Source organism: Apium graveolens, chromosome 4, assembly GCF_009905375.1.
Source record: "Apium graveolens cultivar Ventura chromosome 4, ASM990537v1, whole genome shotgun sequence".
Classification (NCBI taxonomy): Eukaryota; Viridiplantae; Streptophyta; class Magnoliopsida; order Apiales; family Apiaceae; genus Apium; species Apium graveolens.
Window position 1 is genome coordinate 92,720,464 of NC_133650.1, and position 14,030 is coordinate 92,734,493.

A 14,030-nucleotide genomic window follows, 5' to 3' on the forward strand; every position below is an offset into this window, starting at 1 on the left:
AATTATATGATTAGATTAGGTAAACTTGCAAATTTGTGAAAATCATAATTTTTTTTACGAATTTTCGAATCTTATTTTATAAAATTTCAATACTAAATTAGATACATATATTTGTTATATGTTATAAATAAATATTTCTATACAATAAAATGCGAGACAGCGATGTGAAGCAACATTGAGTAAAATTGATTATTATATGATTATATAAAGTAAACTTGCATAATAAAAATTATATTCTTTAAGCATTTTTGAATCTTATTTTATAAAATTTTAAATTACTAAATTAGCTACACATAATTAATATATGTTTCTAATTAAATATTTATATATAATAAAATGCGAGGTGGCGCCGTGAGCAGGGCCAGTCCTGAGTTTTTCTAGGCCCAGTGCGGGCATTTTTTCGAGGCCCTAAATAAAAATGTGAAACAAATTTTTTTCAAAAAAAATAATGTTTTAAGAGTTTTGAAACCTAGACAAGTGCTACGCTAGAAGGATAATCCCCACGTGTTAACTTTAGATCGAATACATTCAAGTTTGTTACAAAAAAATAAATAGTAACCCAAATATCTTAAAATTATACAAATATTACGAAGTCTATGTTGTAGAAAAATTGAGGATACATTGGATTATTCTGAAGTCTTGACAAACAATTTCAGATTGAAACAATTTGGTGGTTATCCAAACTTTTCAACCGGATAAAATCAGAAGACATGTCCTAAGACACATCCATACATGTCCAAAAGACATGTCCTAAGACACATCCATACATGTCCAAAAGACATGTCCTAAGACACATCCTTTGAGGTATGCAGTTGTGTCTAAAAGACATGTCTTTTCACATTAACACGAACCCCCGCCAATACCGAAAATCATAATAAACTCAAACAAGCATGCACTCCACACTCTCCCGACTTGTTTAATAAAATATTACAATCATATTGGTCAACTAGTTAATCCAATTACACTAAAATATCTAACAGTCTAAACTAATACATTATTTTATATGTTTAGAAAGTTTTAAATGAGAGATAACATAGGTTGAGAATAACAAGAAAATGAATTTTATAACTTATATATAACCTAAAGCAAGCAGCACCTCAGCAACCACATACATATCATGGAGAACAATATAACAAGAAAATCACTGAATTAATAATAATAAATTTAATAAACATAGTCAAATTTATGTGGGCCTCTGATTAACTAAAATAAATGAGAAAACTTCGTCTATGTTTTGAATTTAGGGACTTTGTTTTGCGTTTTCAAATATTTATATATATTACAAAATTAGATATGACTTATATATATATAGTGGGCTATAAAATATTTGGGCTCCTGGATCCCAGTGGGTCAGTGCACCCGCACGACCTGCACTGGGTCAAGGCCACCTATGGCCGTGATGTTCTGTCGAGTAACAATAATTATTATATGATTAGATAAGATAAACTTGCAAATTTGTGAAAATTGTATAATTTTATGAATTTTCGATTCTTATTTTATAAATTTTAAACTGAATTAGTTACACATAATTGATATATGTAATTAATAAATATTTCTATATAATAAAATGCGAGACGGGGCTCTGAGGCGCCGTCGAGTGACATTGATTATTATATAATTATATAAAGTAAACTTACATAATGAAAATTATATATTTTTTAAGAATTTTTTAATCTTATTTTATAAAATTTAAATTACTAAATTAACTACACATAATTAATATATGATCCTAATAAGATATTTCTACATAATAAAATGCGAGACGGCGCCGTGAGGTGCCGTCGAGTAACATTGATCATTATATGATAAAATAAGGTAAAATTGCAAATTTGTGAAAATAATATTCTTATGAATTTTCAAATCTTATTTTATAAAATTTTAATACTATACTAACTACACATAATTAATATATGTTAGTAATAAATATTTCAATATAACAAAATATGAGACGGCGCCTCACGTGAGGCGCCATCGAGTAATATTGATTATTATATGATTAGATAAAGTAAACTTGCATTATGAAAATTATATTCTTTAAAAATTTTTGAATCTTATTTTATAAAATTTTAAATCACTAAATTAGCAAATTCAAATGTTCTATTCAGGATTTGATAGCAATGATAAGACACGTAGATAAGAATATGTCATCTTCTTTGTATAAAATTAGTACACCTTAAATATATAAGGCATTTAATTTGTCATTCAACCATCCACCTGACTACAGTATTGTCAAATTAGATATACAAAGGAGAGAGATATGTTGTTATTAACCTCCATTAAAATTACCAAATATGTTTATAGAGAGTTAATTTTCAATGTGATATGCTGCGTGTACCATTATTCTGTAATACTTAATAGACTTCATATGTTAAGAATATAAACATATGCTTAGACTATTAATGATATGGGCCTAAATATAGCGTAGAAAAATAATTAATGTTGGGTTAATTAAACTTGATATGGTCTAGTAACGAAGCCCAGCTAACAAGGCCCAAAATCCTGAATATTAATTATTTTCGTAATTAATTTATAAGGGAGAAAATAGCTATCAAGATGAGTCCTAACAAGGACATACATCCTTGTGGATCAGCCTCCAAGGGACCTAATAGGATAAGGAATCAATTTCCTACTTCCCAGGACTCCAAAGTCCATTCTAATTCTCAGACTTGCTCACCAAGTCTCCTAGATCTAGTCAAATTCAAGGACTCCCAACACCTATATAAGGGGCCTCTCTCTACAAATCAGAACTATGTTTTTGGCTTGATTCTCTAATTCACAGAGATACGTAGGCATCTCGTAAAGGCAGAGTTAAGCTACGAAATACGAGAGCAGCCATTAAAGGCCTTGAGCTCCCGAACCTTAGTAATAAAAAACCTTACTAATAAATACAACAATTAATAAACCTTAGTTTTTATTCCATAACATTTAGCGCCATCTGTGGGAAAATGCAACAACAACCATGGAGAGAACACGGAGTGGAAACAACACCCTCGGAGGTACACCAGCTGCGCCGCATTCAACCTATGCCGCCACCCAGAAGGAGCCAGGTAGGGGTAACTGGACCTCACCCTCAAGGGACGATTCCCCCGGCTCCTCAAGGGACGAATCCCCAACCTCAACAGCTACATACACCTGTTAATTCTCGACCCGCTGGGTATGAGTATTCAACTATTGTGACTACGAACCCCCTTTATGGGATGCCCCTTTACCCCGAGGTTAGAGGAAGTGGACATACGGGACAGAATGAAGCACGGAGGAAAACACCCCTACATACGAGATCTGGCTCCTATCCCGAAGGATCATGAATTTTCTGGTCCTTATACTGAGAGAGACTCCGAATCTTCGGATGATGAAGTGGCCCCAAGAAGGAGGCGTGCTGGAAAAGAACCGATGCCCGATGGTAACCAACGTCCCAGGAGCACCCGGGGGACGAATCCCCAAGAAGTGCAGGAGAGAATCAGGGCTCACAAGGCTGAGATTCAAAGGCTGAAGCACGACTTGGAAGCGCACCAGGCCCTCGGACCCCCACTATCTCAAAGGGGGAGAAATTCTCCTCCAATCATAGACCTGGATGGTCCGTTACAAAGAAGGACTGTTGTCCCAAGAGCTGATCCAAGCAATCTTCTTCCCCTTGGAGATCCTGATGATCCTACTCCACCATTCACTGAAGAAATAATGAGCGCTCATATCTCAAAGAAATTCAAGATTCCCACCATCAAAGCTTATGATGGCCTTGAAGACCCTGCTAACCATGTCCGGACGTTCTCTAATGCACTGTTGTTGCAGCCCGTGAACGACGCTATTAAGTGTCGGGCCTTTCCTCAAACCCTGTCAGGAATGGCACAAAGATGGTATAGCCATTTGCCTCCGAATTATATTGGGTCTTTTAGAGAGTTAAGTCAGGCTTTTATTAAGCAATTCATCAGTGGGAGAGTGCATGAGAAAAGTTCAGCATCCCTCATGAGCATTGTGCAAGGAGCAAAAGAGTCCTTGAGAGATTATCTGAATCGTTTCACCAAGGAAGCCTTGAAGGTCCCGGATCTTGATGACAAGGTGGCTATGATAGCACTACAGCAGGGAACTAGGGATGAGTTCTTCAAGATGACATTGGCCAAGCGCCCTTCTGAAACCATGTTACAGCTCCAAGATAGGGCCGGGAAGTATATCAAGATAGAGGAAAGTATGAGGAAAAGGTAGTGAATAATGAGCATACTGGTGGCAAGAAGTGAAGGACTGACCTGGAATATATTGCCAAGGACAAGTATCCTAGAACTGAGCAAAACAATGATTCGACCCCGAAGAAGGGATGACCTGGACAAAAATTTACTGAATATGCTAAGTTGAATGCTCCTAGAAGCCAGATCTTAATGGAAATTGAGAAAGATAGAGATATTCGTTGACCTAAACCTGTAAAGGCTGATCCTACCAAACTAGAAAAGAGCAAATATTATAGATTTCACAAGGATGCAGGTCATGACACCGATGAGTGTAGACAATCGAAAGATGAAATAGAGTTCCTCATTCGAAAAGGAAGATTGAACAAGTACACTGGATATGGAGGAGATAGGAACAACAATGAGAGAAAGAACTTCGATGATCGTAGGAGAGATCAAGACAATCAGGGGTGAAATCCCTAGCCTAGGGGACCCGTGATAAATGCGATCTTTGGAGGACCGCGGCCCCGAGGTCCTGTGATAAATACAATCTTTGGGGGACCAACTGCTGCTGGTTTATCCAAGAACTCAAGGAAAGCATACACTAGAGAAGTCATGCATATTATTGGGGAAGCCCCGAAGAGGGCTAGGACAGGAGTGACATTGACATTTGATGATTCTGACTTGGAAGGTGTGAAATTTCCTCATAACGACCTGCTGGTCATAACACCGATAATAGGGAACAGCCCAGTGAAGAGGGTCCTTATAGATAATGGAGCCTCGGTGGATATCTTGCTTAATGATACCTTTTTAAGTATGGGTTATAATGATTCTCAGTTGACCCCAACTGATATGCCGATATATAGATTTGCAGGAGTGGATTGCCCCATAGAAGGGATAATTAAGTTGCCAACAACCATAGGTCAGGAACCAAGGCAAGCAACACAGATGTTGGACTTTGTGGTGGTGAAGGCTAGTTCAACTTACAATGCGATCATGGGCATAACAGGGATACATGCCTTCAAGGCAGTCCCTTCCTCCTACCATTCGGTGATGAAGTTTCCCACCCGGAATGGGATTGGAGAAGAGAGAGGAGATCAAAAAATGGGTAGAAGTTGTTATGTGGCATGTCTGAGGGTAGATGGAGTTGGGGGGAAGGTTCTGCCTATTGAGGATCTGGATATCCGTGAGAATGATGAGGAAAGAGGGAAGCCAACAGAAGACTTAGTTTCGATTCCTTTGGCTCCCGAGGATCCTGAGAAAGTGACTTTCGTTGGAGCCACACTAGAGGAGCCCCTTAGAGGGAAGTTGGTGAAATTTTTGCAAGAAAATTGTGATGTGTTTGTATGGTCGGCAGCTAATATGGTAGAGACCCGGAACTGATCACTCACAAGCTGAATGTGGATCCAAATCGGAAGACAGTGAAGCAAAAGTAAAGAAGCTTTGCTCCAGAGAGGCAAGAAGCTATTAAACAAGAAGTAGAGAAGCTCTTAGAGGCTGGTTTTATTGAAAATATTCAGTTTTCGGAATGGTTAACAAATCCTGTGATGGTGAAGAAGGCTAATGGAAAGTGGAGAATGTGCGTGGACTTCACTGATCTAAATGATGCATGCCCAAAGGATTGTTTCCCGTTATCGAGGATAGATACATTAATAGATGCTACTGCTGGTCACGAGATGCTAAGTTTCATGAATGGATTCAGTGAATACAATCAGATAAAGATGTATAAGGATGACATCCCAAATGTATCATTCATTCCTGACTTTGGTGTTTTTTGTTATCTTGTTATGGCGTTTGGTCTCAAGAATACAGGAGCCACCTAGCAAAGGTCGGTAAATAAGATTTTCAAGGATCTTATTGGTAAGACTATGGAAGTTTATGTCGATGACATGTTAGTCAAGAGTCTAATGAAGACTGTTCATATAACCCATTTGAGGGAAGCTTTTGAGGTCCTGAGACACCATAAAATGATGCTAAATCCTACAAAGTGTGCTTTCGGAGTGGGATCTGGGAAGTTTTTGGGACTAATGGTCTCCAAGAGAGGAATCGAGGCCAATCCCGATAAGATAAAGGCGATCTTGGATATGGAGCCACCAAAGACTACCAAAGATGTTCAAAAGCTCACTGGAAGGGTTGCTGCATTGGGGCGGTTCATCTCTAAATCTGGGGACAAGTGCTTGTCATTTTTCAAGTCCTTGAAAAAAGTTAAGGATTTTGTATGGACTGAGGAAAGCCAGAAGGCATTCGAAGAATTAAATAAATATATGGCCCAGGCCCCGTTGTTGGCCAAGCCAGCTCTGAATGAAACACTATACTTGTACTTGGCCGTTTTAGAGAATGCCTTGAGCGCTGAATTTGTCAAGGAGGAACTTAAAGTCCAGAAACCCGTATACTATGTTAGCAAAATCCTACACGGAGCTGAGTTGAACTATTCAACCATTTAGAAGTTTGTTTTAGCCTTGGTAATGGCCTCAAGGAAGTTGCGACCTTACTTCCAAGCTCATAAGATTGAAGTGTTAATAAATCAACCATTGAGGAATATTATTCATAGTCCCAAGGCTAGTGGGAGGCTGATTAAGTGGGCAATAGAGTTAGGAGAATTTGACATCAAGTACAAGCCATGAACAGAAATAAAACCCAGGCATTGGTCGACTTCATGGTGGAATGTACCATACCCAACCAAGAAGTCGGGGGCAGGAAGATACTATACCTCCAAACACAGAAGGTGATAAAAGGGACAAAGAGAAGGATGTTAAGGTAAAGGAATATTGGGTTTTCTATTTTGATGGGGCATCAAAAACAAATTTAAGTGGAGCAGGGCTCATTTTGCAAAGCCCCGATGGATTTTTGATTGAATATGCTATGAAGCTAGACTTCCCAACTAGGAATAACGAAGTAGAATATGAAGCCCTAATAGTTGGTCTCAGCCTAGCAGGGACACTGAAGTCAATAACTTAAAAGTCTGTGGGGACTCGAAGTTGGTCATATCCCGGGTCAAGGGATAGTTTGAGACGAGGGATGATACAATGGCTAAGTATGTCCGCCTAGTAAGGGTTGTGATGACTCAATTCGATGAATGTCATTTTGAGCATATCCCAAGGGAGGAAAATGCTATGGCAGATGTGTTGTCAAAGTTTACTTCATCTGAGATAGAGGAAAGTTCAGAAAGCGTATACTTCCGTGTTTTGAGAACATAGAGCATTGATGTTAAGCTTGTAGCTCCTATAGGGCTGGGGACGTCATAGATAGATCCCATTAAGGCCCATATTCAAACTGGTTGGCTGCCAAACAATGTGAATGAAACACGAAAGTTGGTTGTTCGAGCACTGAGATACTCCTTGATTGATGGGATTTTGTACAAAAGATCTTATGTGGTTCCTTACTTAAGATGTCTTAGGCCCGATGAGGCACGCCTGGCTCTTGAAGAAGTACACGAAGGTATCTGTGGGCAACACTTGGGGGGCAGAGCACTGGCTCATAAGATAACCCGTTTAGGCTTCTATTGGCCAGAGATGATGGCCGATGCCAAAGAATATGTGAAGAAGTATGATCATTATCAGAAACATGCACCTGTTGTTCGACAACCCCCCGAGATGTTGACTTCCATCAACTCACCTATCCCCTTTGCTATGTGGGGAATGGATATACTTGGGCCTTTCCCCATGGCCACGACACAAAGGAAGTTCCTAATTGTAGCCATTGATTATTTTACTAAGTGGATTGAAGCCAAGCCTTTGGCCAAGTTTACAACTAAGCAGGTTGCACAATTCCTGTGAAAAAATATCATGTGCCGATATGGAGTTCCCCGTATCCTTGTCACCGATAATGGAACACAGTTCAACAATGAGGAATTTAAGAAATATTGCGAAGAGAATGAGATTGAGTTGCGGTTTACCTCTGTAGCTCACCCGCAAGCCATTGGGCAAGCGGAAGTGGAAAATTGCATAATCCTGGATGTACTGAAGAAAAGGATCGAGAAATCAAGGAATAACTAGGTGGATGAAATACTCCCAATACTTTGGGCTTACAAAACTACTTGTAGAGTCACTACCGGAGCCACTCCTTTCATGTTGGCATATTGGGCAGAAGCGGTTGTTCCCATGGAGATATCACATTCATCTCCCAGGATCCAAGCCTTTAACGCTGAAGAAAATGAGGAAGGGAAAAGATTAGCCTTGGATCTAATTGATGAAGTACGAGATGAGGCACATGCGAAGGTAGTGGAATATCAGAAAAAAGCTTCGTTCTACTACAACCTAAGGGTTAAGGAAATATTCTTCAGGCAAGGAGATTTGGTCCTTAGAAAAGTGGAAGCCTATGGAGTAGGGCAGAAAGGAAAGCTCGCCCCAAATTGGGAAGGACCATATAAGGTTACGAGCGTTCAAGGGAGAGGAACTTATAAACTGAAGACCATGGAGTAGGGCATGCTCAAAACCTGAAAGTTTACTACCTATAGCCTATGCATGCTATAGTGGTAAAAAGGTTGAAAAGCACCTTGAAGATTTGGTTGCTTAGGATTTTATGTGTTAATAAGACTATTGCTTTAGATTCTAGTTCTACATAAAATTATGTAAGGGACGAATCCCAAGAGTTTCCATAAACTTATTTTAGAACTGTTTGGTTCATCTCATCCTAGAACTGTTTGGTCAATATATCATATATGGTTGAGTTTGCTTATTTATTTTAAGTACAAGTACGGAAAAATGAGAGGGAAAGCTACAAAAAGGCAAGAAAACTATCTAACTCTCGTAAATAGTGCAAGTACTTGGAAGAAATAAAAGGCAAATCAACAAGCTGGGAAATAGCATAAATAAACCCCGAAGAGTAATAAGTTCCGGAGATAAACAAGTTCAGAATACAATAGGTTAAGAAAAACAATGAACATAAGAAAAACTATTCCTCCATATGGGAGCCTTCCTTCCCCTGCTCCTTCTCAGCACCATCCTTCTCAGCATCCTTCGCGGGAGAAGCAGGAGGAGAGGTGGTGCTAGGGTCCAGGATGCGATCATCAGGCTGAGGGGAGTTGAAGAGGGCATCCAGACTATCCTCCGTCTCTGGCTGCTCAGGACTTATAAAGTCCTTAGGATCAACTAAGCCAGGATGCCTCTCCGAAACCGCCTTCACGACCGCATCCCATTCCTGGGTAAACTGTAAAGAATAAAGACCCTCATCATAAATCTCCATGAGATTCTTAAATTTATCAGAATCCATGTAATCATCAATGATGGTTTCCTTATCACTCCGAAGCTTAACCAGCTCGGAATGAGCCTTAGACAACTCATCCCCCTTGGTCGCCAGCTTTTTCTCCAGAACCTCAGCCCTCTCTTTCCACTTCTTCATCTCCCTCTCGAACTCATCTGAGTTACCCTTCCAGGACCTAGCCTGATGGAGGGCCGCCTGGAAGTGGGTATTTCTCTACACAAAGAAATATGAGTTAACACAAGTTTATAAAAATAGAGAAGTTGGAACTAAAATATATATATATAAAGGAATATTACCGCAACTTGGGCTTGAGAACCCAGAAGCTCAATGGACTCAATGTCACTCCCCGTGACAATGCCAGTGAAGTCGTGGGGAGTGATGGAGTGATACGACCAGTCCTTGGCATGTTTGGTGGATCCAACCACCGTATCACTTCTCCTAAAGCCCCAATTGGGCCTAAAGGAGTGTGCCTTGAGTGGAGGATCCACATCATCCCCCAACTCCACCACTTGAGCATGTGGCCTAAGGAAAGTAGGAGCATCAGGCTTGCTCCTGGGGTCTTTGTTCAGCTTGGCCCTCTTTTGGCGGCCAGATTCCCCCTCCTTAGGCCTATTAAGATTTTTGATGGCCTCACAAGATGAAAAAAAGAAGAAAAATATCAAAAATCTGGAAATAATAGAGTTGCCATAAAAGAAAGAATGGAATAGTTGCGCAGGTAGAGTTACCCTTATCACTGGCCTGAGAGAGACCAACCTTTTTCAGGGAGAACTCCTCTAAAAGGGTCCAAGTGTCTGTTTTCCCATCATCTGAAATAAGGGCTTGATAGGCCACCTCCTCCTCATCAGTTAGCCTAATGCTACCAGGACTACCATCTGACACTTTACAAAAAGGCCTACGGAAGAGCGTGGCCCAATCACCCCCAACCCAGGTCAGCCTAACAAACTCATCTCTCTATTTAGGGTTATTCTCAACTATGAATTTACCATCGAAAATGTGGGGAATTTTGGGCCGTTGACGTATTAAAACCCAGCCCGGTTGAGACAAGGAACTGTTATAAAATTGGAAAATTTTCCTAAAGACAGCTACAGTAAGGGGAAAATTATTCCTAAGACAAAGAACCATAAAACAAATAATACTCCTCATGCGTTAGGATGGAGCTGACATGGGTTGATTTTTACATCTACGAGCAAATGAGGAATAAATTCATGAAATGGGAACCTAAGACCTGCATATAGGGCTCCTCGATAAATAAACAAAGTATCGCCCTCCCAATTACATGTTCTATCCCCGGGGGCGGCTGGGGTAATCCTAAGGTGGGGTGGAAGTCTATACGTGGTGTTGAAAGCCTCAATTATTCCCTCAAACTCATGAAAAGTGTTACCATGATTGTATGAATCTAAATCAGATAAAGAGGGATATTCATCGCCTCTAGAATTTATCATATCAATGAGAGAAGTATAGGGAGACTGGATTTGAATTACAGTACCTCTCTTGGAAGTGTTCATCTTTCCCAGTCGAGCTAGATCACGATCCGTCATTAATGTTCTTGGGATGAAGGCTTGAAACCCAGAAAAACTTGAAGATGGTGGAGCTACGGTGGCTTAGATCTCCGGAAATTGCCTTTCTAGACAGGAGATTGAGAGAGTTTTGAGAGAGTTTTGAGAGAAGTTTGAGAAATGAGAAGTGAAATGAGGATTCTCACTTCTCAGTTCTCTTTAATAGCCGAAAAGATTGGGATACGAAGCGCCTAAAGCCCATAAGGCAAGGCCCAACAGGGAAGCTTCAGGGACATTCTAGAAGCATGAATAGAAATTGAAAGGTCAAAAATCGACCATAATTTTGAAAAAATTATTCGATCAGAGTTCTGATCGAAAATAAATGTATTGTGATCGAAATTTCATTTGATCAAAGGGGTAAAAAAATCACTAAGTTCGATCAGAGTCCTGATCAAAAAAGGGAAGCACTGCGATCGAAATTTCATTAAATCAAAGGGGTAAAAAATCACTTAGCTCGATCAGAGTCCTGATCGAAAAAGGGAAGCACTATGATCGAAATTTCATTCGATTAGAGGGGTAAAAAGTCACAGTTCGATTAGAGCCCTGATCGAAAAAGGATAAATTCCTGATAGAATTTTCATTCGAACAAAAAGGAAGAAGCATGTTTAATTCGATCAGAATCCTGATCGATTTCGATCAGGATTCCTGGCCTACTCCATCTCAGACCTCACTGTCAAAAACACACTCAATTCGATCAGGATCCTGATCAATTTCGATCAGGAATCTTGGTCGAAATTTCATCGACCAGAGCGACAAATTGTAATCTAGTTCGATCCTGATCGATTCGATCAGGATTCCTGGTCGATTTTGCATAAATCCTGGTCGAAATTCCATCGACCAGAGGGACAGATTGACAGCTAGTTCGATCAGGATCCTGATCGATTTCGATCAGGAATCCTGATCGATTTGGCACATCTCCTGATCGATTTTGAGCCAGAAATTGAGAAAAAATCCAGAAAAAGGATAAATTCTGAAAATTAAGGAAAAATTCCTGAATATTAAGGAAAATTTCCTGTAAATCCCAGAAATTAAGAAAAAATTCCTGAAAAATACCAGAAAATTCCTAAAAAGAGGGAAAAAGGTAAGAAAATAATAAGGAAGTTCTAAGAATAACTCTGAAGCCATGTGCAAGGCAAATCGTTGTGAATGTGTAGGTCGTTCCACACTTTACGCAAAAATGATACCCTGTATGGGAACAAATGAACTTAACTTCTGCGAAATCTTTTATGATTTCCCAGAAGTTGGGGGGCAAATGATATGGGCCTAAATGTAACAACCCAAATCCGGGGTCAAGATTTTGTGTTACTAAAAAATCATTACATAAAATAAAGAAATAAATAAATACCCCCTTGAATCCGGATCGTTTACAGGTTATGGTATGAAACAAGAATCTAACCTTCTTCAACTCACAACAACTAGAATACAAGTGTAAATACCTTTATACTAATGCTCTTGTCATATTCTTCTAACTTCTTCAACCTCTCGCAGCAGAGATTTCTGAAGGGTTTTTAGCACATAAACGCAGCGAAAACGTAAATTTAAATCTTAAAAAACTGAAACCCTCCGCAGGATCCATGCGAAAAATAATATTTAATTCGTAGTTCAGTATGTTTACCTTAAGAAGCTTTACATTTATGGAAAGATGGAGGTCTTTAATGGCAATCCAAAAAATGATGAACGGAGATCCTTAGCAGCTGCTCCTCAAGTGTGAAGCACTCCACCGGTATCCACCAAGAAAACGATATAATGAAGCAGGAGGAGATGGAGAGAATTAGGGTTTTGTAAATCTTTTTGGTTAAGGCAAAAATAGGGTCTATAATAGTATATTTATAGGCAAAATTTTCAGCTGAAAATTTTCCCATAAAATATTATTATTATTAACCCTTTATTATTCTCACTAATAATTAAAATACCTTTTAATTATTAATCCTTTTTCTAAACTCTTTAGAAATAATTCTCTCACTTGATTTAATTTCAAAAAATTAAATTCTTAATTAATAATATTAAGAACCTTTTCTTAATTAATTTATAATCAATTAAATCTCATTTAACCAATTATTAAATTTTCCAATTAATTATTTATTTCATAAATAAATAATTATCAGCCATTATTAATTAATTCCTCCACCATTAAATCATTCTCTTTTATGGTATGACCCTGTAGGTTCAATATTAAGCCGGTAGTAGAAATAAATAATAATAAAACTATTTTATCATTATTTATATAAATTCTCTAATTCATTAAATATGATTAATTAATTAATTATATTTATTCTACATCGTGAGGGATACTTCTCATCATATCGCGACTATCCGGATAATACGAATTCACTGCTTAGAATACCAAGAACCTATTCAGTGAGTAGTTACCGTACAATTAATTCCTTCTACCCTGCAATGTCACGATTAAATACAAGGCATGGAACTTGTGTCAAGCCTATCTTATTTAATCACTTGCTTTCCCATTCACTATGTTTAGTTCTATTTAATGTAAATTAGAAACTCCTTTCTAATTTCATTCACTTTGGCCAGAGATTCCTGAACTAACACAAGTGGATCAACATTGAACATTCTCTTCCTACACTGGAAGGGGTAGATCCTTTATTTATCATACACTATCTTCGTGTACAAATTCCTATACCCAGTAGAGCCCTTATAATTGTCCCTTGAGACTAAGAACTAAACCAAAGCATAGTTCAGTATACACAAGATGACTATGATGACCTCAAGTCTAAGGATAATTGTACAACTATCACTATGTGAACAACTGCTGACACGTGAGTGAACTCCATCAGTTATTCAGCTGTGTGAGTCATGTTCAGTGAACTTATTCTATAATAAGCACCTACATACTAGCTATAGTGTCACCACAAAAATGTCTATGAGAACAGACATCCTTCATAATGAAGCAAGCATAGTATGTACCGATCTTTGCGGATTATTAATTACCAGTTAGTAATCCTACGACCAGGAACTATTTAAGTTTAGAGTTATCATCTTTTAGGTCTCATTATTATGATCTCATCACAATCCATAAAAAGCTTTACTCTAAACTGTGGTATATCTTATTTAAACATTTAAATAGATAGAACCCGCAATAAAAACAAAACAAGTCTTT